This window comes from Leptonychotes weddellii, chromosome 2, assembly GCF_054177405.1.
Source record: "Leptonychotes weddellii isolate Sample4059 chromosome 2, ASM5417740v2, whole genome shotgun sequence".
Lineage (NCBI taxonomy): Eukaryota > Metazoa > Chordata > Mammalia > Carnivora > Phocidae > Leptonychotes > Leptonychotes weddellii.
Window position 1 is genome coordinate 82,197,076 of NC_138370.1, and position 25,635 is coordinate 82,222,710.

A 25,635-nucleotide genomic window follows, 5' to 3' on the forward strand; every position below is an offset into this window, starting at 1 on the left:
AGAGATAATATGTAATTCCTAAAGTTTTAGTGTTTTAATATAAGGTTATCATTTAATATTTTGATTATTGAAGTGTCGTGTGTCACAGAAATAACCAGATTGCCTTGCCAGCCATGTTGTAATCTCAGATCTTTTTTTTTTAAAGTCTTTTTTTTTTTTAAGATTTTATTTATTTGACAGAGAGAGCACAAGCAGAGGGAGAGAGAGAGAGGCAGGCTCTCTGCTGAGCAAGGAGCCCGATGTGGGACTCGATCCCAGGACCCTGGGATCATGACCCAGGCCGAAGGCAGCCGCTTAACCGACTAAGCCACCCAGGCGTCCTGTAACCTCAGATCTTTAATCATGTCCATTTTTGAGTCTTGTCATTTATAGTTATTGTTCCATCTTCAAGGAGATTCATAAAAAGGACTTTCAGGATAAATACAGGTATTCGATATCTTTAAGATTAAAACTGAAATGGGTAAGAATTTCCAGAACTAACTAAAGCTGCATTCAAATTAAACAAGAATTAGTAACATGGGACTAAATGAACTAAAAAGATGATTATAGTTTTGTGACTCTTGTTTGGAACATTGCTGGTTCTTTAATGTTTGCTCTCCCAGATTAGGGAAACTTCCTCTCAAGATATCTATGGCTTACAAAAGTATGATAAAATATTCATTTGTAAACAAATTGACGCATTTAACTTCTATCCGAACCTTCTGAAGTTCAAATAAATATTCTTCCACGGCAATCATAGTCATTTGCATAAATTCAATAAGAATCTGTTCTTGTAACAGGACACCATTGGAAACTTTGGTTATTTTACCAAGGCTTTAACTGGAATGCCATATTTGAGAGAGGCATGCATAGACTCAAGTACGACCAGACAGCTTTGAGGAACTAGGGTTGACTTCATGAAAGAGCCATAAAGCCCCTTGGAAATGTTGGCCTGATACCTTACAGAGTTCCCAGCTGCCTCACCAGGTGAGTAAAGAATGTCAATTTCTGGCAGGTACAGGAACCTCAGGATATACTGGGGACCTCATGAAGAGGAATCTCCCCACATCTACAGCTATTACAGGCATGTCTGATGGCAAGTACTTGGCTTGGCTTCCAGCCTGGAGAGGCTACTAAAAGTTCAATCTGGAGATTCCTTATAAAAGTTCCAGCAAAGCAGATTCTAAAAGATCTATATGATCAATCACTATTCTTCCCGAGCTTATATAAATAATTAGGCCAAGTTTGTTAAAATTAGTACTTGGTTTGCAAACATTAGTATTGATTTGGCTGACTCTGAAAATGAGGGTTATTTTAGAGAGAAATTATGTTTCAATAACCCACCTTTGTGGATGTTAAATCCTAGTTTTGATTGTCCTGAAATGTTGTTTGCTTAAGCTAGACAACTTGAGGTAAACTTCAGAGAAATAGCTTTTCTATTTCCACACAGTAGCTCATGTATAGGCAGTCTTCTTGCTTGTTATTCTGTGGGGATAACAGGACCCCATGGGCGTATGGTTATTTTGGATTAATTCCCCAATGATTATATAACTTAACTAACACCCTGACCAATTCTATGTGGCTGGGATGATGAAAATTTTCCTTAAAAGCCAGAGTATACCCCACTCCATAGCGTTAACTATGGACTTATGGAGATAATGGATGACCCCACTTTCTTTATGATTGGACTGGATGATGCACTTGAGGATGCCCTTATTTCTTGAGTTTTCTCCTACTTGTTTTCTCCTACTTGCCAGTGATTACTTGTAATTAGGATATTGATGCTGTACCTCAAACAAAGAGGTCTTCTTGATGGTATTATCCCGTAGTCATATTTATCCTAAAAGCCACCTCTATTGAGGTAAATTGCAAACAAAAGATTTAGCCAAGCATACAACAGTCCTCTTGGTAGGAGCCACAAAACTCACTATGGGACAGTCCTTGACTGCAATGACTTCACATCAGGTCCAGAGTGTCTTAGAGACCAAAGGCCACCAATAGATGATAGGAGGCTGACTTATTAAATACCAGGTTATGCTTATAGATATGTCTGAAATATACTTAAAACCTGTCAGACTTTAAACCCAGCTACCCTAATGCCTGGACCTGACCACTGTACTTCTATAGAGCATAATTATTCAGAGATTATTGATCTAGTTTATTCTAGTCAACCAGATTTAAGATGCCCCTATTAAAAAAGGAGATGACAGTTGGTTTACCAATGGCAATAGTTTCATGGAAAAGAGGGGTGAGAAAAGCTGGGTATGCTATAGTGCTCACTTGTGCTTGGCAATTGCCAAAGCCTTAAAAATTAATATGTATACTGACTAGTCCTATATGCCCATGGAGCAATTTAAAGAAAAGGGGATTATTATCAAGCCATAACTCCCCAATCAAATATGGGCCTGAAATTATTATATAAATTCAAAGGATGGACTTCCAAAACTTGAGTAGCCCTTGAAATCCTGACTGTACTTTAAGGAGGCCCAGTATTGGATGGGTGGCTCCTGACTGGAACCCAATGGCTCTATGACCCTTAACTTGTGTCCACAGCTTCCCCCAGGCTGGATAGGCCACTGTACTCTGGGTTTGGCCTGGATGCATGGATGCATTATTAAAATCATTACCAACCCATCTAACCTTCCAAATTTAAAACAACGGTGGACATGTTCTGTGTCTCATTGGTATGACCACCTAACATCCATCTTTTTTACCTCTTTGAGACTGGAGGATGTTGTTTGGCACATGGAAGCTCTTAGTACATGGTCAAAGCCCTAAATGACACTCAATACAGCATTTCTCTATTAAATACTAAAGTAATACAAATGTGTGACGCAGTTTTACAAAACTTGCGCTATAATAAAAACAGAATGCTGTGTATACATTCTAGATTACCACAAATATTTCTAGGTTTCTAACTGACATGAATACTCAAATTGGTGCTTTAAATGATCTCTCTTTCCTTTAGTGATTGCTTTAAACTCCTCGACTGGAGGAAAATTATTGAAGATCAATTATCAAAGGTCTTTTATTCAGATTTCTCTTTCTTATTAAAATATTAACATTATTTTGTTGTCATTTCTGGTGTCTCCCTGCCTCATGCCAAGACTCCTTCACTGCCATCACTTCTAGCTGACAGATGATCCCTTCTATTCAAGGAGATTCATACATGTTGACCACGTTGGATTCAGCCACCTCCCCTTTTGTAACTCCCCCATATGTTCTCCAAGTGACCAGTATTGACCCATAGGTAGGGACATCTCTATGCCCCTACTCAGCAGGAAGAAGTTACAGAACATGAGACCTTCCACCTCAACAACCTTGAAGATTTAAGGGTCAAATTGTTCAGGGGGGAAATGATGAGGGAGCAGAAGACTAGCTGAAGACGAAGCATAGGCTTATACCCTGCAAACTCTCCCTACTCCCCACTCTTGGGTAGGACATGAGTGACATTCTTCCCGGAATCTCCCAACTGTCTTAATACCTTGCTAGAGGGGAAAACAACCTTAACTTGACAATGGCAAGGCCTCGGATATCTTGTAGGTATCTTGTAGGTTGGTCCTCTGTAGCATATGAAAGTTCTTTTGAAGCCTCCCTTTTCCTTACTTCCCCCAACTCCTGAGTATATGATCACCACTCCTCAAGACCCCAGTGCAGCAGCTCTTTCTGCCCAGGGGTCCTGTCCCCGTGCTTTAATAAAACCACCATTTTGCACCAAAGATGTCTCAAGAATTCTTTCTTGGTCATAGGCTCCAGCTCTGGACCTCACCTGTATTCTGAAACCACATCAAAATGACAGCTCTGCCACTTCCTAACACCAAAAGGGCAAATTACTTAACCTCTCTGTGATTTAGTTTCCCCATCTATAAAACATGAATAATAATTATACCTACTTTGTATGGTTGTTGTGAGAATTAAAAGTGTTAGTTTATTTAAAATTCATTGAGTGGTGCCTGGCAAATACTACAAGCCATCATTATTGTTATTTTTACTATTATTTTTATTTTATTAGAGACTAACAAAAAACAGACTCAGTAACGACAGATTGTTGATAACTGTTATGAAGAAAACAAATCAAGGTAAAATTTAAAGTGAGAATTAAAGGATGAAAATGAACAAGTTATGGGGCAAGTATTCTGTTAAGATGAGTATGATATAGTTTTTGAATATAGGTGAGGTTTGGTGAGGTGAGGTCTGGAGCCAAGGCCAAGAAAGAATTCTTGAGACATCTTTGGTGCAAAATGGTGTTTTATTAAAGCACGGGGACAGGACCCAAGGGCAGAAAGAGCTGCTGCACCAGGGTTCGGAGGGGTGACTGATTATATACTTGGGAGTTGGTGGTAAGGAAAAGGGAGGTTTTCAAAAGAATTTTTGTATGCTGAAGAGGACCTACAAGATATTGGAGGCCTTGCCTTTGTCAAGTTAAGGTTGTTTTTCCCTCTGGTAAAGCATTAACATTAAGACAGTTGGGAGTTTCTTTCTGGAAGTTAGGTTATTGATAATGCTTTTTTCTTGTAAATCACGAAGACATTTTGTAAACTGAGGGAGACTCAGGTCTTGCTGGACTATAATCTCTATAAGTCAACTATTTGTTTTTTCCTTCCCTTAGCTTTAAGACAGCCGGAGTGCCTGACGAACGTCACACAGATCCCACCTGGGAGTTGGAGGTGGGGGCCGTTGGAGGGTGTCAGCTTGTGCTTTGTCCTCAGCTTGCCTTCTGCTCCCTCATCAGATGGAGCTTCCTGTTAAAGGATTGAAAGAAGACAAAGCTGGGGTGTGTGTGGTCACCAAGGCCTGGAAAGAGGCCTGTAGCTAGCACATAAACAAAGCATGCCTAGGGATGAGGCTGATAGTCTAAGGCAGACCTGCAGGGGCTTCTAGATTATGGCAGAGTTTGAATTTTATTCTCAGATCAATAGGAAGCCACTGAAAAGTTTTAATAATTAATACCCCTGTTGCTGCAATATGGAGAATGAAGGGGGGTTGTCAGTGGCAAAATCCAAAATGTGAAAAACCAAGAAGCTGTTGTGGTCCTCCAGGATTGAGGTGATGAAGGTCTGCACTGAAGTAGTGGTTCTACAATATGGCAATAGAGTGACTTAAGATTCATTTTGGAAATTAACAGAACTTGCTGATCTAATAGATGTGGGAAATAAAGTAGTCAAGTTCTAAATTTCTACCTAGAATAACTGAGATAGGGGTTGAGATAGGGGTGTGGGTATAGGATCTTTGCCGCATCTTCTTAGTATGTAATGAAGTAGGAGAAAAATTGGAGAATTAACAGCAAGTGGTACACCCTAAGTATAAAATCAGAGAGACTAAAAATTTAAGGAATAAACTTATGAAAATCATGTTCCACCTCATTAGAAATCAGGGAAATGCAAATTAAAACCACAATGAGAAAACTCATCAGAATGGCTTAAAAAAAAAAAAGTCTGACACTACCAAAATTGTTGATGAGGATGGGGATTAATGAGAACTCTTATACATTTGTAATATAAATTGTACAGCCAGTTTGGGAAACTGTTTGGCAGTATTTACTATAGTTGAACATGAAAACATCTCTGACCCAGCCAATTTATTCCTAGTTATATGTATATACCCGACAATAATGTGTGCACACATGCACCAAAAGACATGAGCGAGATGTTCATAGCAGCATTCTTTATAATAACTCTTAACTGGAAATAACCTAAGTGTCCATCAACAGTAGAATATATAAATAGTGGCATAGTTATACAATGAAATACTATATGGTTTTGAAAAATGAAGAAACTACAGATATAAGCAACAATATGATGACTATCATAGACATAATGTTAAACTGTTAGACAAAAAAGATAGAGGACATAAACCAATACACTGTGATTTATATGAAGCTAACTTTGCATAAAGTTCAAAAAGAACAAAAATCATAGTGTTAAAAGTCAGGATAGTAATTACCCTTGGGAAGAGGAGGGAGTTAAGAAAAAAAAAAGTGGGGGGCACCTGGGTGGCTCAGTCAGTTAAGCGTCCAACTCTTGATTTCCGCTTGGGTCATGATAATCAGGGTCCTGGGATCGACTCTTGCATCAGGCTCCTTGCTCAGCAGGGAGCCTGCTTCTCCCTCGCCCTCTGCCTGCCGCTCCCCCTGCTTGGATGCACGCGTACGTGCTCTCTCTCTCTCTGACAAATAAAAAAAAAAATTGCCTGTAGATAAAGGATATGTAGATCAGTGAAGACCAGAATCTAATTCATTTAATAGTAACATTATTCACTGAAGAACAGTAACTTGTATTTTATATTTAATGCATCAATTTCTGTAAGTTCATCATTGAAGAGAAGATATATTCTTTTATTTTCTCATTTAGTTTTCAAACATAAACAGAAGTAGAGAGAATATTGTAATGAATTCTCATTTACCTATCATCCAAATTTAACAATTAACCACATTGCCATTTCTGTTTCATTTATATACACCCCTGTATTGGTTTTCTATTTCTGCCATAACAAATTCCTACAAATTTAGTGATTTTAAGCAACACAAATTTATTATTTTACAATTCTGTAGGTTAGAAGTCCAACATGGGTTTCATTGGGCTAAAATCAAGGTTTGTCAGGGCTGCATTCCTTTATGTAGCCTCTAGGAAGGGAATCCATTTTTTTTGTTTGTTCTAACTTCTAGAGGCTGCCCACATACCTTGGCCGGTGGTCCCTTCCTGCATCTTCAAGGCCAGCAATGGTAGGTTAAGTCCTTCTCACATCACATTCCTCTGACCTCCTCTATAGTCAGATCTCCCTTTGCCTCTCTCTTAAGCCTCCCTCTTCCACTTTGAAGGACTCATACCATTAGATTGGAACCATCTGTAACCTGTAATCCAGGATAATCTCCCCATCTCAAGATCCTTAATGTAAGCACATCTACAAAATCCCTTTTGCCTTTTAAGGTAACACATTTGCCAGTTCAAAAGATTACATCTTTAGGGAACTGTTATTTTCTGCCTACTACAACTTCCAAACACACACACATACACACACACACACGTTATTGTTTTTTCCTGGAATATTTTAAAGTAAATCCTAGACATCATAAAATTTTCCTATAAATACTTAAGTATGTATCTGTTTCTTCTTTGTTTTCAGTCTAGCTTCTGACTCCATACTCAACCATATCATTAAAAGTACCAATGACCTATGACCTACATATTAATAAACCCATAGGATGATTTTCAGTCTTCATCTTTCTTTTCCTCTAGCTTCATTTATCAAAATTAAGTACTCAATGATAGCTAATAGTTAGAATACACACACACACACATAAATAGTAGACACTAAGTGCTTTGCATATGTTAACTCATTTAATCCTCAAAACAGCGATGTAAAATAGAGATGGTTATTTCCTCCACTTTCAGATGAGAACACTGAGACAAAGTGGAAAAAATGGTTTGTCCAGGATCATACAGTTAGAAAGTGCCAGAATAAAAATTTAAACCCAACCAATCTTGCTCTGTAGTTCTCTGTAGTTCATTTAACCACTATACTATACTGCTTTTCCTTTTCCTTAAACTTGTTCAGCAATACTAAAAAGTAGCTTGTGGTAATTTGTTTTCAATCCAATTAATCTGTGTAAATGGTAAATCCAAATGGTACAATATTGTTTATAGTATTTAATGGAAAAAAAGCTCTCCTTTACTGAGTCCTAATCACTAAAGTCAGCATCTTTGACCTGCCACTATAAAACATAAAGATTTAACACACTCACATGAGCCCATCCTCCGTTCCCTTTCTATTTTTGATGTTTGTGGGTTTTTTTCTATTGTTTACTTTAAATAACATACTTGAATGTTTACTTGAATATTCTATCAATTTTATTTTTTATTTTTTTAAAAGATTTTATTTATTTATCAGAGAGAGAGCACACACAAGCAGGGGGAGCGGCAAGCAGAGGGAGAAGCAGGCTCCCTGTTGAGCAAGGAGCCGGCCTTGGGACTTGATCCCAGGACTCCGGGATCATGACCTGAGCAGAAGGCAGACATTTAACTGACTGAGCCACCCAGGCATCCCACTATTCTATCAATTGTATTTATTTTTTTATTTTTTAAAGATTTTATTTATTTGTCAGAGAGAGAGAGCACACGCAGGGGGAGCGGCAGGCAGAGAGAGAAGCAGGCTGCCACTGAGCAGGGAGCCTGATGTGGGACTCGATCCCAGGACCCTAGGATCATGACCTGAGCCAAAAGAGGCAGACACTTAACCGACTGAGTCACCCAGGCATCCCTATTCTATCAGTTTTAGATAGAATCTCTTATATCCTCACTCTGTAGAGTGAGAATATATGACCTAACCCTTTGTTCTATCTTCCAGTTTTTGTTTTCTTTATATTAAGATCTTAACCTTCTTTATTGTGAAATAAAGCATACACAGAAAAGTGCCCCCCCAAGTAAAAACCCACAAATGTACAAGTTAATGGGTAAAGTGAACAACCATGTAATGGCTACCCCCAGTTAAGAATTAGAACCCCCAAGGGTGCCTGGGTGGCTCAGTCGGTTGGGCGTCTAACTCTTGATTTTGGCTCAGGTGGTGATCTTGGGGTCATGGGAGCAAGCCCCACATGGGGCTCTGCCCTCTGAGGGTTGTCTGCATGAGATTCTTTCTTTCTGCCTCTGCCCCTCTCCCCACTTGTGTGCACAAGCACGTTATTTCTCTCTCTCAAATAAATAAATCTTAAAAAAAAAAATTAGAACCCCCATGTGTCCCTTCCTATACACAACACTTTCCCCCCTCCCCTTAAGGAGGAAATCACTTTCTTACTTTTCTTTATGGTTTATCACCTAATAATGTATCCCATAGATTTGCCTAGTTTTTTTAAACTATATACAAATGAAATCATACTATAAGTACTGTATCATTTTGAATTTCTGAATAATAGAGTATGATGTCTTAATTCATTCTAGATATTGCCAAACCATTTTCCAAACTTTTATACTAATTTACACTTCCATTGGCAGTGTTTGAGAGTATGACATATTATGGACGATATTTCTTCCTTTCATTTACATTGTCAAAAGTGATCATTATATCTATTATGTAACCATAATGTGCTTCTTTATGCTTCGTTCATAGATTCATTCTAAAATTTAAGAATCCATAAACAGCTTTATTTTATGAGTGTGTAGATATTCTTCACTGCAGAACGATATGGTGTGCTAGGATTGCATTTCCTTCTGTATGGTTTCAGTGTCATTATCTCCTAGAAACAAGATCAAATGGATTCATATTTCAGATTCCATCAGTATAAGATAATAAATTCGCACTACCTTTGAGTGAGATTCATATATACATAGCTACTGATTTTTGTGGTACAGTTTCTGTTTTTCCAAGAGTTCCTGATTGTTCCTTTTCTCCGTGCCTCCATGATATCACATTCTCATTGTTTAATTCCTGCCTTTCTAGCCACTTCTCAGTCTACCTCTTTAATTCTTCTTTGCCTAAACATTAATTGTTGGTAGAGATACCCGAGACTATTTCTTAGGTTAGCAGATTTCCAAACTGTGCTCCCTAAACCCTTAGAATGTTGGACACTCTTTTAGAGAATCTTTAAGATCGAGGTCAAAACTATTTTCATAATAATATTAAGATATTATTTGCCTTTTCCCTTGTTGCTATCTGTATGGATGGCACAAAAGCGATGGTGGATAAATCTGGCCACTCAGCACAAATCAAGCCAATGACACCAAACCATACTAGCAGTCATTGTATTCTTCTGCCACATACTCGTAGTGAAAAAAACAAACATTGCAAGTTTCACCTAAGAATGTCCTTGGTGGAACAGTAAAAATTATTAATGCAATTAAAGCTTAAGCATGTGAGTCTTTTTTTTTTTTTAAAGATTTTATTTATTTATTTGAGACAGAGAGAATGAGAGACAGAGAGCATGAGAGGGAGGAGGGTCAGAGGGAGAAGCAGACCCCCTGCTGAGCAGGGAGCCCGATGCGGGACTCGATCCCAGGACTCCAGGATCACGACCTGAGCCGAAGGCAGTCGCTTAACCAACTGAGCCACCCAGGCGCCCAAGCATGTGAGTCTTTTAATATTCTGTGTGATGAAATAGGAAGTATACATAACTCATTCCTGCTGTATATTAAAGTATGATGGTTGTCTTGAAGAAAAGCACTGAGATTGAGTTGTAAGTGGACTAGCTCCTTTTATCATGGAACCCATTTGTACTTGAAAGAACACCTGACACCAGACTAGGTTTATTCATGCTTAGATAATTTGGCAGACATTTTCCTAGAAATGAATGAAGTGAACCTGTCATGTCAATGGAAACAACTGATGATATTTGTTGCCAGTGATAAAATTCAAGCTATCAAGAGAAAATTGGAATTTGGAAAACATGTAACTACAGCATGAGCTCAACAGCTTCCCATGGTTAAAGACTTTTTACTGATGAGATCAGTAGTGATTTCAATAATATATCTTTTGATGTTGTCTAATGAGGGGTGTCAATATTTGGAAGTTCTGAATAACTAAGCTATATTATTTTTTCAAATGACTAAAAACATTACCAAGTCGTACATTGGTAAGACAAAGGGTAAGAAAGACTATTGGCTTTCTTTTTCTGACTTAAAATGTTTTCACTATTATTACATAGTCCTTAAATATGAGCAAACATATTTATTACTATTTAACTGTTTGATTCTAAGACAATAAGCACAAGTGAAAATATATTACTTAGAAAATAATTCAGGGTTCATGGATATTCTGGATCAGGACTTGGCAAACTATGGCCCATAGGCCAAATCCTGACCACCACCTATTTTTATACAGGTGCAAGCTAAGAATGGTTTTTACATTTTTTAGTGGTTAGAAGGACGTATTTTTTGTGGCACATAAAAGCTATATGAAGTTTGAATTTCAGTTCCATAAGTAACTTTTATTGGAATACAGCATGCTCATTCATTTACATATTGTCTGTGGCTGCTTTTGCACCACAAAGGCAGAGTTGAGTCGCTGTGAGAAGAACCATATGTGGTGTCGTCATCACTTTGTACTATTGCTAAAAGGCAAATATCAAGAGAGGGATCTAATAAAATTCCATAAATGTTTTCCAAATGGTGATGAATATGTTTAATTAAAAGTTTTGCGTATAATGCAGTACCTATCTGTATGAAAAGATATTTTCAAAGTTGAAATATATAAAATCTCATTACAGGTCAGCATTAATAGATGAGTATTTGGAACAGATTTTTTTTTAATTTTTTTAAGATTTTATTTATTTGAGGGAGAGAGCATGAGAGGGAGGAGGATCAGAGGGAGAAGCAGACTCCCTGCTGAGCAGGGAGCCCGATGCAGCACTCGATCCCGGGACTCCAGGATCATGAACTGAGCTGGAAGGCAGTCGATTAACCAACTCAGCCACCCAGGTGCCCCGGAACAGACTTTTTTTTTTTTAAGATTTTATTTATTTGAGAGAGAGAGTGAAAGAGCACAAGCAGGGGGAGCAGCAGAAGGAGAGGGAGAAGCAGGCTCCCTGCCCAGCAGGGAGCCCGATGTGGGACTCGATCCCAGGACCCTGGGATCATGACCTGAGCCGAAGGCAGATGCCCAACCATCTGAGCCACTCAGGCGCCCTTGGAACAGCTTTTGATGACAGGTCTAGAGTGTTTTCTGACACTAGCCACCAACAATCCATTAGTTCTCTAATTGTCCTACAAATCAATTCAGTTCTGACACTAACTACCCAGAGTTAGTGTCCAACGTCACAAGTTAAAGGACTCATTCCCACAAATCTGCCCTCACTTCAGACATCAGCCACAAGTAGGGTACCCAGGCCATCCACACTTTTGCCCATCCAACTACAAATCAGTCACCACACCCCCTCCTTAGGTTTGAGAAGTTGCTAGAATGGTTCACAGAACTCAGAGAAACTATTTATGCTTACTAGTTTGTTATAAAGGATACAAATACAACTCAGGAACAGTCAGATGAAAAAAATGCACAGGATAAAGTATGGGGGAGGAGGTACTCAGAGCTTCCATGCCCCCTCTGGGCATGTCACCATGCCAGCACCTCAGTGTATTTGTAGAAGCTCTCTGAATCCCACCACTTGGGAGTTTCTCTGGAGGTTTCATTACTTAGGCATAATTGATTAAGCCATTGGTCATTGGTGATTAACTCAACTTCCAGCCCTCTCCCCCATTGTACTGACTACAATAACAGCCATACAAGCAATGTACACGTTGCCAAGGTAACCTGCAAGACCACTATGTTTATCAGCCAAAACAGGGGAGTCCTTGACCCTTCAGACCTCAACTTGCTCACCAATTTCGGAGGGAGAATGGGAGACATGGGGTGACAGAAGTTCTTCTTGGGGTGTTGAGCCTGGAGGCGTGAAGAGGACTCAAACAGGGAGCAAAAGGACAGGCCTCGCAGGAACAGCAACTGCACAAAAGCGTGCCCCCTCTTCTTGAAGGATTTCTCAGGGCAAGAAGCAAGGACATGACCAGGCCACCAGTCTGGCGTAGGTCATCTGTAAAAGTAAAAATGTGCATCTAAGCTGGGGCCACACTGCTATGTGGAGCCTTGCTTATCCCTGCAGACTTTGCACTGAATTGACTCTCTTTCAGGAATTGGAAACATGAGCTTCCTAGCCAGAAAACTAGAAAGCATCTTTATTTTTTTTTTTAAGATTTTATTTATTTATTTTAGAGAGAGAGAATGAGAGAGAGCACATGAGAGGGGTTAGGGTCAGAGGGAGAAGCAGACTCCCTGCCAAGCAGGGAGCCCGATTCGGAACTTGATCCAGGGACTCCAGGATCATGAGCTGAGCCGAAGGCAGTTGCTTAACCAACTGAGCCACCCAGGCGCCCTAGAAAGCATCTTTAGAGGCACAAACCAACAATACTTCTGCAGCCAGAACTTCAGACTTTAGAGGAAATGTCTCAATTGCTGCCTTCTGAACCTGTCCCTGAGAGGGATTTCTTTCCTACCGCTCCTCCTTTGACTAGATGAGCGGCAAAATTGAGTTGCATGAGAATAGAAGTTACAGGAGGCAAGAGCTTCAGTGCCTTGCTTACCAAGAGGATTTGGAGACAGAGTGTCCAGCTGTCTTCTTTTTTTTTTTTTTTTAAGATTTTATTTATTTATTTGACAGAGAGAGAGATAGCGAGAGCAGGAACACAAGCAGAGGGAGTGGGAGAGGGAGAAGCAGGCTTCCTGCCGAGCAGGGAGCCCGATGCGGGGCTCGATCCCAGTACCCTGGGATCAAAGACTGAGCCACCCAGGCGCCCCCAGCTGTCTTCTATTAAGCTAGATAGTGAAATGATTTACAAAACTAAAATAATGCACTATTCACTAAAAAAAAAAAAATTTTGTATTGAAAAGTTATTTTTCATTAAAAAAGTGTTATTTGCATTAACATTTGTGGGTAAGCAAGGTAGAATGAGATCATACTGGAATAGAGTGGGCCCATTTCCATTAACTGGTATCCTTATAAGAAGAAGGAAATTTGGATGCAGATACAGAAATGAGAATGCCACATGAAGGAAGCAGAGATGCTTTCACAAGCCAAGGGGCAGCAAGGATTCTCCTTCCACCAGGAGAGGGGCGTGGAATAGCTCCTTCCCTAGAGACTTCAGAAGGGACACGGCCTTGTAGACACCTTAATTTTGGACTTCTAGCCTCCAGAACTGTGAGAGAATTCCTTTTGTTTAAAGTCACCAGTTTGTGGTGCTTTTTTACCAGCAGCCCTAGGAATCTAATACAGCATGTAATGGGTTTATTATTATTGTTAAGTTAAAAGTATAAAAATACTAAATTTTAATTTAATGTGTTAATATTGATAAATATAATACTCATAAACAAAAGCTCTTTAGGGTCGGGGCGCCTGGGTGGCTCAGTCATTAAGCGTCTGCCTTCAGAGCGGGTCGTGGTCTCAGGGTCCTAGGATCGAGCCCCGCATCCGGCTCCCTGCTCAACAGGAAGCCTACTTCTCCCTCTCCCACTCCCCCTGCTTGTGTTCCCTCTCTCGCTGTGTCTCTCTCTGTCAAATAAATAAATTAAAAAAAAAATCTTTAAAAAAAAAAGGTCTTCAAGTTTTAAAAGTACAAACAGTTCTGAGACCAAAAAGTTTGAGAAATACTGTCCTATGTCCTTTTCCTTCCCTAGACTCCTCAAAATCTTAACTATGCCTGTATTTCATCTACCATATAAACACCAGTGATTGCAAGTTTTTTGGGTTTTTTTTAAGGCTTTATTTATTTGAGATAGCACAAGCTCGGAGACAGAGAAGCACACTCCCCACTGAGCAGGGAGCCCGAAGCGGGGCTCAATCCCAGGACCCCGGCATCTGACCTGAGCCGAAGGCAGCCGCTTAACCGATTGAGCCACCCAGGTGCCCCAACAAGTAATTTATTTACTTATGATTAGTATTTGTTCTTTAACTAATGAGCTGTCTGCTTCACATATTTCAGGATTGCTCTATTATCAAAATCCTTTACCAGTCTCAAAATTCTTTCAATTCCTTGGGAGTACAAAGAACATTCTCAGGGTCATAACATTTTCCTTTGTAAATACGTATCTTTTTGCTAAGATTTTTCTTAGTATTATATACTGCTATGCAACCAATTCTGCAAGTTTCTTTTTTTTAATCTTAAAATATTAGATTGGTTTGTCCTGGTTTTAGGGAAGCTTTTTAAAAACTAATACATCAGTTTATTTCTCTATTTTATTTACTTTCCAATATGTCTGAGTTTTACCTGCTTTAGAAGACAGGTGGCTGAAAACAGGGCAGATGAGCTATATTGTGGGAAAAGGCCTTGCCACCTTTTTTTTTTTTTTAAGATTTTATTTATTTATTTGACAGAGAGAGACACAGTGAGAGAGGGAACACAAGCAGGGGGAGTGGGAGAGGGAGAAGCAGGCTCCCTGCAGAGCAGGGAGCCCGATGCGAGACTCGATCCCAGGACCCTGGGATCATGACCTGAGCTGAAGGCAGTCGCTTAACCAACTGAGCCACCCAGGCGCCCCTTGCCACCTTTTTATAGGAGGAATATTTATCAAAATTCCAGACGGGATGCTAAAATAATAAATACTTGAAGATGTGTTACATCTGCAACATTCAAAGTATACTTTCCAGTTTGGCAAAAGATTTGGCACTGAAGAAATATTTAGGTATTTTAGACTAGTCATCCCACTCCTAGAAATTTATCATAAGCCATTAAACACAAAGAAAACAAAAATGACAGCATTTGTCTTTTTTATGTTTGTTTGAAATAACACATGCTGGGCACCTGGGTGGCTCAGTTGGTTAAGCATCTGCCTTCGGCTCAGGTCATGATCCCGGGGTCTTAGGATTGAGCCCCACAATCAGGCTCCCTGCTCAGCAGGGAGTCTGCCTCTCCCTCTGCCACTCCCCCTCCTTGTGCTCTCTCTCTCAAATAAATAAATAAATAAATAAATAAATAAATAAATAGAACACATACTATGGTAAAAGTTTTTACCAATAAGGTCATTGATTGCTAAGTTTAATTTGTTTTTCCTTCTATTCTCACTCCCCTGATACTCTCTAGCCTTCCAATTTTTTTCTATGCATATTTACATATCCATTTTCCATACTGTATATGATTTCAATTAATAACTCTTTGATATCTTTATGTATCAGTGTAAAGGTAAAACTACTGATAAAAAGCTGAAGATTTCTAGTCCCTACTAAGTGGCTTTGAATATCTAAGTTCTTACCTGATTTTTTTCTGTGAGGTGAGGTCATATATACCCACATCCAGATAGAAGTACCCAAGCATTCTTTTTTTTTAAGTACCAAAACACTCTAAGTAAGAATAATTTGTTCTCGGGGTGCCTGGGTGGCTCAGATGGTTAAGCATCTGCCTTCGGCTCAGGTCATGATCTCCAGGTCCTGGGATCAAGCCCCACGTCGGGCTCCCTGCTCAGTTGGAAGTCTGCTTCTCCCTCTCCCTTTGCCAGTTGGATCATTTAGCAGTTGGCAAATGGTGGGGTGCCTGGCTGGCTCAGTCAGCAGAGCATGCAACTCTTGATTTCATGGTCCTGAGTTCAAGGCCCATGTTATGCGCGGAGCCTACTTAAAAAAAAAAAATTGACAAATGGTTACTGTTGATAAGTAATTCAAAACCATACAAATTTTGTCCACTAACAGTATCTTTTTTAATGACTCACAAAATTTTTATATTGTGAAATTATATTTTATAATGGAATTAACATCAATCTATTACTTGTGTTGCAGCACTTGGAGTTTCATGGGAATGAATGATATTCATGGTAAATATATAGGTTTCTAAAAGAAAAGCAAACCTGAAGGCATCACAATTCTGGACTTCAAGTTGTATTACAAAGCGGTACTGATCAAGACAGTATGGTATTGGTGCAAACACAGACACATAGATCAATGGAACAGAACAGAAAACCCAGAAATGAACCCACAACTATATAGTCAATTAATCTTCCACAAAGCAGGAAAGAAATACAATAGGAAAAAGACAGTCTCTTCAACAAATGGTGTTGGGAGAAGATATTTGCAAAAGACATATAATAATAAAGCGTTAGTATCCAAAATATATAAAGAACTAATAAATCTCAACACCCCAAAACCAATCCAATTTAAAAATGGGCCAAACACATGAATAGACATTTTTCCAAAGAAGACACACAAATGGCCAACAGACACATGAAAAGATACTCAAAATCCCTGATAATCAGGGAAATACGAATCAAAACTACAATGAGGTATCACCTTATACTTATCAGAGTGGCTATAATCAACAATACAAGAAACAACAGGTGCTGGCAAGGATGTGGAAAGGGGAAGCCTCTTGCACTGCTGGTGGGAATGCAAACTGGTGCAGCCACTCTGGAAAACAGCATGGAGGTTCCTCAAAAAGTTAAAATAGAACTACCTTAGAACCAGGCAATTGCACTACTAGGTATTACCCAAAGAATACAAAAATACTGGGGCGCCTGGGTGGCTCAGTCGTTAAGCGTCTGCCTTTGGCTCAGGTCATGATCCTGGAGTCCCGGGATCGAGCCCCGCATCGGGCTCCCTGCTTCGCGGGAAGCCTGCTTCTCCCTCTCCCACTCCCCCTGCTTGTGTTCCCTTTCTCGCTGTCTCTCTCTCTGTCAAATAAATAAATAAAATCTTAAAATAAATAAATTCTGTTTTAAAAAAAAGAATACTAAAATACTAATTCAAAGGGATACATGTATCCCAATGTCTATAGCAGCACTGTCTACAATAGCCAAGATATGGCAGCAGCCCAAGTGTCCATTGATTGATGAATGGATAAAGAAGAAAAGAAGTTGTGGTGTGTGTGTGTGTGTGTGTGTATACACACACATAGAGAGAGAGAGAGAGTGGAACATTATTCAGCCACAAAAAAAGATGAAATCTGGCCATTTGCAACAACATGGATAGAGCTAGAATGTATTATGCTATGTAATAATAAGTCAGAGAGGGACAAATACCATATTTCACTCATGTGGAATTTAAGAAACAAAACAAATGAGCAAAGGGGTAAAAAAAAAAAAAAAAGAGGGAGTCAAACCAAGAAACAGACTCTTAGCTATAAAGAACAAACTGATAGTTACCAGAGGGGAGGTGGATGGGGGGATGGATAAAATAGGTGATGGGGATTAAGGAGGGCACTTGCTGTGATTAGCACTGGGTGTTGTATGAAAGTGTTGAATCATTATATTGTACATCTGAAACTAATATTACACTGTATGTTAACTAACTGGAATTTAAATAAAACCTGAGCTTGGGTGGCTCAGTCAGTTAAGCATCTGACTCTTGATCTCAGCTCGGGTCTTGATCTCAGGGTTGTGAGTTAAAAAAAAAAAAGAAAAGGGCCCATGGGTGGCTCAGTCGTTAAGCGTCTGCCTTGGGCTCAGGTCATGGTCCCAGGGTCCTGGGTTCGAGTCACGCATCAGGCTCCCTGCTCCGCAGGAAGCCTGCTTCTCCCAATCCCACTCCCCTTGCTTGTGTTCCCTCTCTCGCTATATCTCTCTCTGTCAAATAAGTAAATAAAATCTTTAAAAAAAAAAAAAAAAAGAAAGAAAAGAAACCAAGATCTGTGCACTAGATGTGATACTTGTTACTGGTGTATCATTGATTCCAGGCCCTCTCAGCTGACAGACAAAATATATGTATAAATATGTGTATATTTATATACATAAAAAATACGGGTTTCTAGACATTTTCCATAACTTCCTGTTTCTTGGTTGATTATTTGCTGATATAATCTTACCTTTTCACCTGAAATTTTTATGTTTAACCTTTCTAAAAGATCTTAGGAAATCTTTTTTTTTTTTTAAAGATTTTATTTATTTATTTGACAGAGAGAGACACAGCGAGAGAGGGAACACAAGCAGGGGGAGTGGGAGAGGGAGAAGCAGGCTTCCCGCCGAGCAAGGAGGCCAATGCGGGACTCGATCCCAGGACCCTGGGATCATGACCTGAACCGAAGGCAGACGTTTAACGACTGAGCCACCCAGGCGCCCTGATCTTAGGAAATCTTAAAGGAAAATTTTCTTAGCCATTATTGTTCGATGATAGGGTGAAAACCCATATTTAAGAATTTCCTTTTGTTTTGAACAATTTAGAAATTTTAGTTTGTCATTTGCCAGTTAAAATCTAAGTGAAAAATACAGGAAGATCAGATATAGGTCTTTAGTCAATTGAGAAAAAAAAATATAAGGTGAAATCATACTACTATAGAGTATCTCTTTAAATGTGTACAATTAAGGGCGCCTGGGTGGCTCAGTCGTTAAGCGTCTGCCTTCGGCTCAGGTCATGGTCCCAGGGTCCTGGGATCGAGCCCTGCGTTGGACTCCCTGCTCGGGGGGAAGCCTGCCTCTTCCTCTCCCGCTTGTAGTTCCCTCTCTCGCTGTCTCTTTCTGTCAAATAAATAAAATCTTTAAAAAAAAAATGTGTACGATTAGATGTTACTTTGAGAGTTTTATCCAAGGACAGTAGTATTTAATTTAAAAACCTCAGTAAAAGTATGGGTATTTACTGTGAAAGGATATTACTATACTTTAACTGGACACTTGGAAAAATATATATTTCATAGAAGGCTACATATTATGTTGACATCTATGTCTTAAGAAGATAGACTACCTATGGGGTGCCTGGGTGGCTCAGTCGGTTAAGCGGCTGCCTTCGGCTCAGGTCATGATCCCGGGGTCCTGGGATCGAGTCCTGCATTGGTGCTCCCTGCTCAGCAGAGAGCCTGCTTCTCCCTCTCCCTCTGCTTTCTGTTCCCCGACTTGTGCTCTCTCTCTCTCGCTCTCTGATAAATAAATAAAATCTTTAAAAAAAAAAAAGACTACCTAGAACATTTAATGCCTAATTAAAAAAATACAATTCCAAGACTGAAAATTCAGTAATAAAATTATAAAAATACTCCTATTTTCTTGTTTAACAATGTTCAAAGAATACAAAGTTTTCAATCAGGAAAATTAGTCAATTATGAAATCTTTTGGTTTTACAATAAGTTTTGAAATGTTTCTTTCCTATTTAAGGAATTTGTTCTGTTATCCCTTTACTGAATCAATAGTTTCTTCTCTCCTGGATCATTCTCATCAATATATAGACAAACTTTAATGTTTACCATAAAACAAAATTTAATTTGAAACCATTTCTCCATCTAGTCATACTGGCCTTTCTTGCAGAGTTTCCCAAAGCAAGGTTACAGTTCTCTGCTATCTTTACATCCTGGCCCCTCCTTATCGAGAAATTTCTCGATATTGCATTTATTACTCTTTTCTAAAATTGTGCTAAGTTAACCATTTTTTGAATGTACAGTTCAGTGGCATCATGTGCATTCACATTGTTCAACCATCACCACCATCTGTTTCCAGAAATTTTTTAACTTCCTAAACAAACTCTGTACCCATCAAACAAACCTCCTGTTCCCTCACTATTCTCAGCCCTTGGCAACCAACATTCTACTTGTCTCTGAATTTGACTTCTCTAGATACTTCATAGTAGTGGAATGATACATCATTTTCTCTTTGCATCTGGATTATTTCACTTAGCTTTTTTCTAAGGTTCATCCACGTTGCAGCATGTGTCAGAATTTCATTCCTTTTTCTTTCTTCCCTTTTTTTTTTTAAGATTTTATTTATTTGAGATAGAGAGTGAGTGGAGGGGAGAGGAAGAGAGAATCTGGAGCAAACTCTGAACTGAGCACAGAGCCTGACGCCAGGCTTGATCCCACAACTGCAAGATCATGACCTGAGCCGAAACCAAGAGTCTGACACAACCAACTGAGCCACCCAGGTGCCCCAGAATTTCATTCCTTTCTAAGACTGAATCATATTTCATTATATACAGATACCATATTTTCTTTATTCATTCATCTGTCAATTAACATTTGGGTTATTTCCACTTTTTGGCTCTTGCGAATAATGCTACTATGAACATTGATGTATAAGTATCTGTTTGAGTTCCTGCTCTCAGTGATTTTGGGTAGATACTTAGAAGAAGAATTGGTGAATCATATGATAATTCAATGTTTAATTTTTTGAGGAACTGCTATACTGTTTTCCATAGTGGCTGTACCATTTTATATTCATACCATAAACACATAAGGATTCCAGTTTCTCCACAACCTCACCAACAGTTGTTATTTGCCATTTTTTGTTAATAGCCATCCTAATGGAAGTGAAATGGTATCTCATTGTGGTTTTGATTTGCATTCCCCTGGTGATCTTTTCATGTATTTATTGGCCATTTGCATCTCCCTTTTGGAGAAATGTCTATTCCAGTCCTTTGCTCATTTTTTTTTTTTTTTTTTTTTTTTTAGATTTTATTTATTTGCGCGAGAGAGAATGAGAGACAGAGAGCATGAGAGGGAGGAGGGTCAGAGGGAGAAGCAGACTCCCCGCTGAGCAGGGAGACCGATGCGGGACTCGATCCCGGGACTCCAGGATCATGACCTGAGCGGAAGGCAGTCGCTTAACCAACTGAGCCACCCAGGCGCCCCCTTTGCTCATTTTTTAATTGGGTTGTTTTCTGTTGAGTTGTAGTTCTTTAAATATTCTGGATATTAATCCCTTATCAGGTATATGATTTGTAAATTTCTTCTCCCATTCTGGTTGCCTTTCAGTCTTGCTAGTGTTCTTTGATGCCCAAAAGTTTTTAAATTCGATGAAGTCCAATTTTTCTTTTGTTGCCTGTGCTCTTGATGTCATGTACAAAAAATCATTGCCAAATTCAATGTCCTGAAGCTTTCTCCCTGTGTCTTCTCCTAAGACTTCTATAGTTTTAGCTCTTACAGTTAGGTTTTGACCCATTTTGAGTTAATTTTTTGTATATTGTGTCAAGGGTCCAACTTCATTCTTTTACAACTGGATATCTAGTTATCCCAGTACCATCTGTTGAAAAGACTGTTCCTGGGACGCCTGGGTGGCTCAGTCAATTAAGTGTCTGCCTTCGGCTCCAGTCATGATCCTGGGGTCCTGGGATCGAGCCCCGCATTAGGCTCCCTGCTCAGTAGGGAGTCTGCTTCTCCCTCTGCCTCTCCCCCTGCTCATGCTTGTGCTTGTTCTCTCTCTCCCAAATAAATAAATAAAATATTTTTTAAAAAAGTAAAGACTGTTCCTTTGTTCATTGAATAGTCTTGACACTCATCAAAATTCATTTGACCATATATTTGAGGGTTTATTTCTGGTCTGTCTATTGTATCCCCTTGTTCTTTATGTCTGTTTTTCTTCTAGTATACCAAAATGTTTTGATTATTACTGTAGTTTTGGAGTAATTCGTTTTATTTTTAAATTTTGGTTTTATTGTATGTGATGAGAGAGTGTTGTTTGTAATATTTCTACTTTTTGAAATATACTGGTTTTCTTTGTGCCCTAATATATGACTTTTGGAAATGTTCCATGTGCCCTGAGAAAACTTATATTCTATTATTGGAGAATAATGCTTGACATATATCCAAAATATCTTAGTGTGTCACTTAGATTTTTTGTATCTGTCAATACAATAAACACTAGTTACCTGAGGCTATTTAAAATAATTTTTAGGGGTGCCTGGGTGGCTCAGTTAAGTGTCTGCCTTCGGCTTGGGTCATGATCCCAGGGTCCTGGGATTGAGCCCTGCATTGGGCTTCCTGCTCAGCGGGAGAAGCCTGCTTCTCCACTCCCCCTGCTTGAGTTCCCTCTCTTGCTGTGTCTCTCTCTGTCAAATAAATAAAATATTTTTAAAAAATAGAATAATTTTTAAATTTAAATTTAATTAAATAAAATTAAAAATTCAGTTCCTCAGTTATGATAGTCTCATTTCACATACTTATAACCACAGGTGGCTAGTAACTACTCTATTGGATAGAGCAGATGTTGTACCTTTCCATCATTATAGACAGTTCTGTTGGACGGTGCTGGCATATACTCTTATTTAATTTTTGTTCACATGAACTATCTTGTACTGAAAATGGTTTGTTAAAGTCTCCTATTATTAGTGTGTTTCCAGCTACTTCTTGTATTTCCTGTAGTTTCTGTTTTATATAGTTGGTTGCTTTATTTTTTGGTGCATATATATCTTCACTATTTCTTTAAGTAAAAAGATATCTGAAGAACTATGGCAAAGATTTAACACATTTATTTTTTTTAAGATTTATTTTGAGTGAGAGTGTGTGAGAGAGAGAGTACAAGCAGGGGGAGTGGCAGGCAGAGGGAGAGGGAGAAGTAGGCTCCCCGCTGAGCAGGGAGCGCGATGCAGGACTCCATCCCAAGACCCGGGGATCATGACCTAAGCCAAAGGCTGATGCTTAACCGACTGAGCCACCTAGGTGCCCTTACACCTGTTTAATCACAGTAATGGATACATGGGTTCTTGTTATAGTATTTTTAAAAAAGATTTTATTTATTTATTTGAGAGAGAGAGCACACGCACGAAGAGGGGGGAGGGAGGAGGGCAAGTGGTGAGGGTGAAGCAGAGTCCCCACTGGCAGGGAGCCCAACGCAGGGCTCAATCGCAGGACCCCAGGATCATGACTCAAGCTGAAGGCAGACACTTAACTGACTGAGCCACCCAGGGGCCCCTTGTTATAGTATTTTCCATATGTTTGAATTATCTCATAATTAAAAGAAGACATGAAAAAAATATCATAATGAGATTTCATATGCTGATATGAGAAGTTAAGAAGTTAAAAAAATCTTAAAAGAGAAAAAAAAAGAAGTCTTGTACCAAAAAAATGAAACTAAAATGACATTAGAGTTCTTATCTGTAACTTTGAATGCTAAAAGACAGTAGAGTGATACTCCAAGTTCTAAAGGATATGTCTTTACTGTGGAGGTCAGTACTCCACCAAACTATCAATCAAAAGTGAGAAGAGATAGAAAACCCAGAAATGGACCCACAACTATGTGGTTAAGTAATCTTCGACAAAGCAGGAAAGAATATCCAATGGAAAAAAGAGTCTCTTCAACAAATAGTGTTGGGAACACTGAACAGCCACATGCAGAAGAATGAAACTGGACCACTTTCTTACACCAAAAAACAAAAATATATTCAAAATGGATGAAAGACCTAAATGTAAGACGGCAGCCTTCAAAATCCTAGAGAAGAACATAGGCAGCAACCTCTTTGACCTCAGCTGTAGCAACTTCTTACACGTCACTGGAGGCAAGGGAAACAAAAGCAAAAATGAACTATTGGGATTTCATCAAGATAAAAAGCTTCTGCACAGCAAAGGAAATAATCGATAAAACTAAAAGGCAGCCATAGAATGGGAGCAAATATTTGCAAATGACATATCCAATAAAGGGTTGGTATCCAAAAATCTATAAGGAACTTATCAATCTCAACACCCAAAAAAACAAATAATCCAGTTAAGAAATGGGCAGAAGACATGAGTAGACATTTTTCCAAAGAAGATATCCAACAAACACTTGAAAGAAAAGATGCTCAATATCACTCATCATCAGGGAAATACAGATCAAAACCATGATGAGATACCACCTCACACTTGTCAGAACGGCTAAAATTAATGACCCAAACAACAGGTGTTGGAGGGTGCAGAGAAAGGGGAACACTCTTACACTGTTGGTGGGAATGCAAACTGGTGCAGCCACTCGGAAAACAGTATGGAGGTTTCTCAAAATGTTACAAATAAAACTACCATATGATTTGTGATTGCACTCCTAGGTATTTACCCATAGGATACAAAGATACTGATTTGAAGAGGTACATGCACCCTGATGTTTACAGTGGCATTATCAACAATAGCCAAACTGGAAAAAGCTCAAATGTCCATCAACTGATGAATGGATAAAGAAGATGTGGTATGTATATACAATGGAATATTACTCAGTTATCAAAAAGAATGAAATCTTGCCAATTTCAACAACATGGATGGAGCTAGAGCATATTATGCTAAGTGAAATAAGTCAATCAGAGAAAGACAAATACCATATGATTTCACTCATGTGGAATTTAAGAAACAAAATAAATGAACATATGGGGTGGGGAGAGAGAGGGAAATAAACCATAAGAGACTCCTAATGATAGAGAACACACTGAGGGTTATTGGAGGGAGGTGGGTGGGGAATGGGCTAGATGGTGATGGGTATTAAGGAGGGCACTTGTTATGATGAGCACTGGGTGTTGTATGTAAGTGATGAACCACTGAATTCTACTCCTGAAACCAATATTGCACTGTATTTTAACTAACTAGAATTTAAATAAAAATTTGGGGGAAAAAAGTGAGAAGAGAAGAATTTTCAAATATATAAGCTTCAAAACTTCCTATTACTCCTTTCTCAAGAAGCTACCAGAGGATGTGCTGCTTCTAAACTACGAAGAAAACCAAGAAAAAGGAAATCAGAGAAATCAGAAAACAGGACATTCAACACAAGAGAAGAACTACTAGTACTAGAGGAAAGAAGGCTGGAGAGAATTGGGAGAGGTGGGTCACCAGGGTTAAAAGTGGAACTTATATGTTATTTGAAAATCCGGCGAAATCATTCTTACATTGCTTGGCTGATCTCTTTACAGAATTTGGAAAAAAGTAAAGTTTTAAGTGCATAGGTAAAGAAGCAAAGCAATTAACTACAGGAAAACAAAGTAGAATTGTAATAAAATATGCTTAGTTCAGCAGTGAACAGTATTTACTTAGTCATAGTCAAATATTATATACTCATTTAACCAAAAATTGTGATATAATTTCATTCTGAAGGAAAAACTGTCATTTGTAGCTTACAAGGAATATAGTCTCAAATACGGTAACAATATCAGTGTCTACAATTGATGTCAAGTGTAAGCACATTATTTAGAATTATGGAGGTAAATAGAAGAATCAGCTAAAATTATAGAAAGGCTACATTTAATGAGGACTGGGACTAGGGACAGATGGTAAGGTAGAAGGAGCCTTATGGGACTTTTTATTAAAAAAAGTAAGTATGGCCCAGTGGGTAAGAGCATAGCCTGTGGAACTAGACTGCCTGGCTTTGAGTCCCATTTAAAATTGTTTCTACCCCACAGGGATGGTTGTGAAGAATAAATGTATAATGTTAAAAGTGTGCTGGATGCATGGCATGTTCTATATGTTGTCTAATAGTTGTAGTAATACTAATTATTTAAATGTGCAGATATTACATTATTAACCTTTTTTGTTTAAGTAGGCTCTGTGCCCAGCGTGG

The 25,635-nt window shown here is 38.8% G+C and overlaps 1 long non-coding RNA gene across 1 annotated transcript in view; it reads left to right on the forward strand.

Moving 5' to 3' along the window:
• Positions 1-25,635, forward strand: part of LOC115941124 (uncharacterized) — an 81,357-nt gene that overhangs the window by 6,982 nt on the left and 48,740 nt on the right. The window contains exons 2-3 of the long non-coding RNA XR_014142874.1: positions 6,644-6,700; positions 24,762-24,902. This is a non-coding gene — a long non-coding RNA (uncharacterized LOC115941124). The remainder of the gene's footprint in view (positions 1-6,643; positions 6,701-24,761; positions 24,903-25,635) is intronic.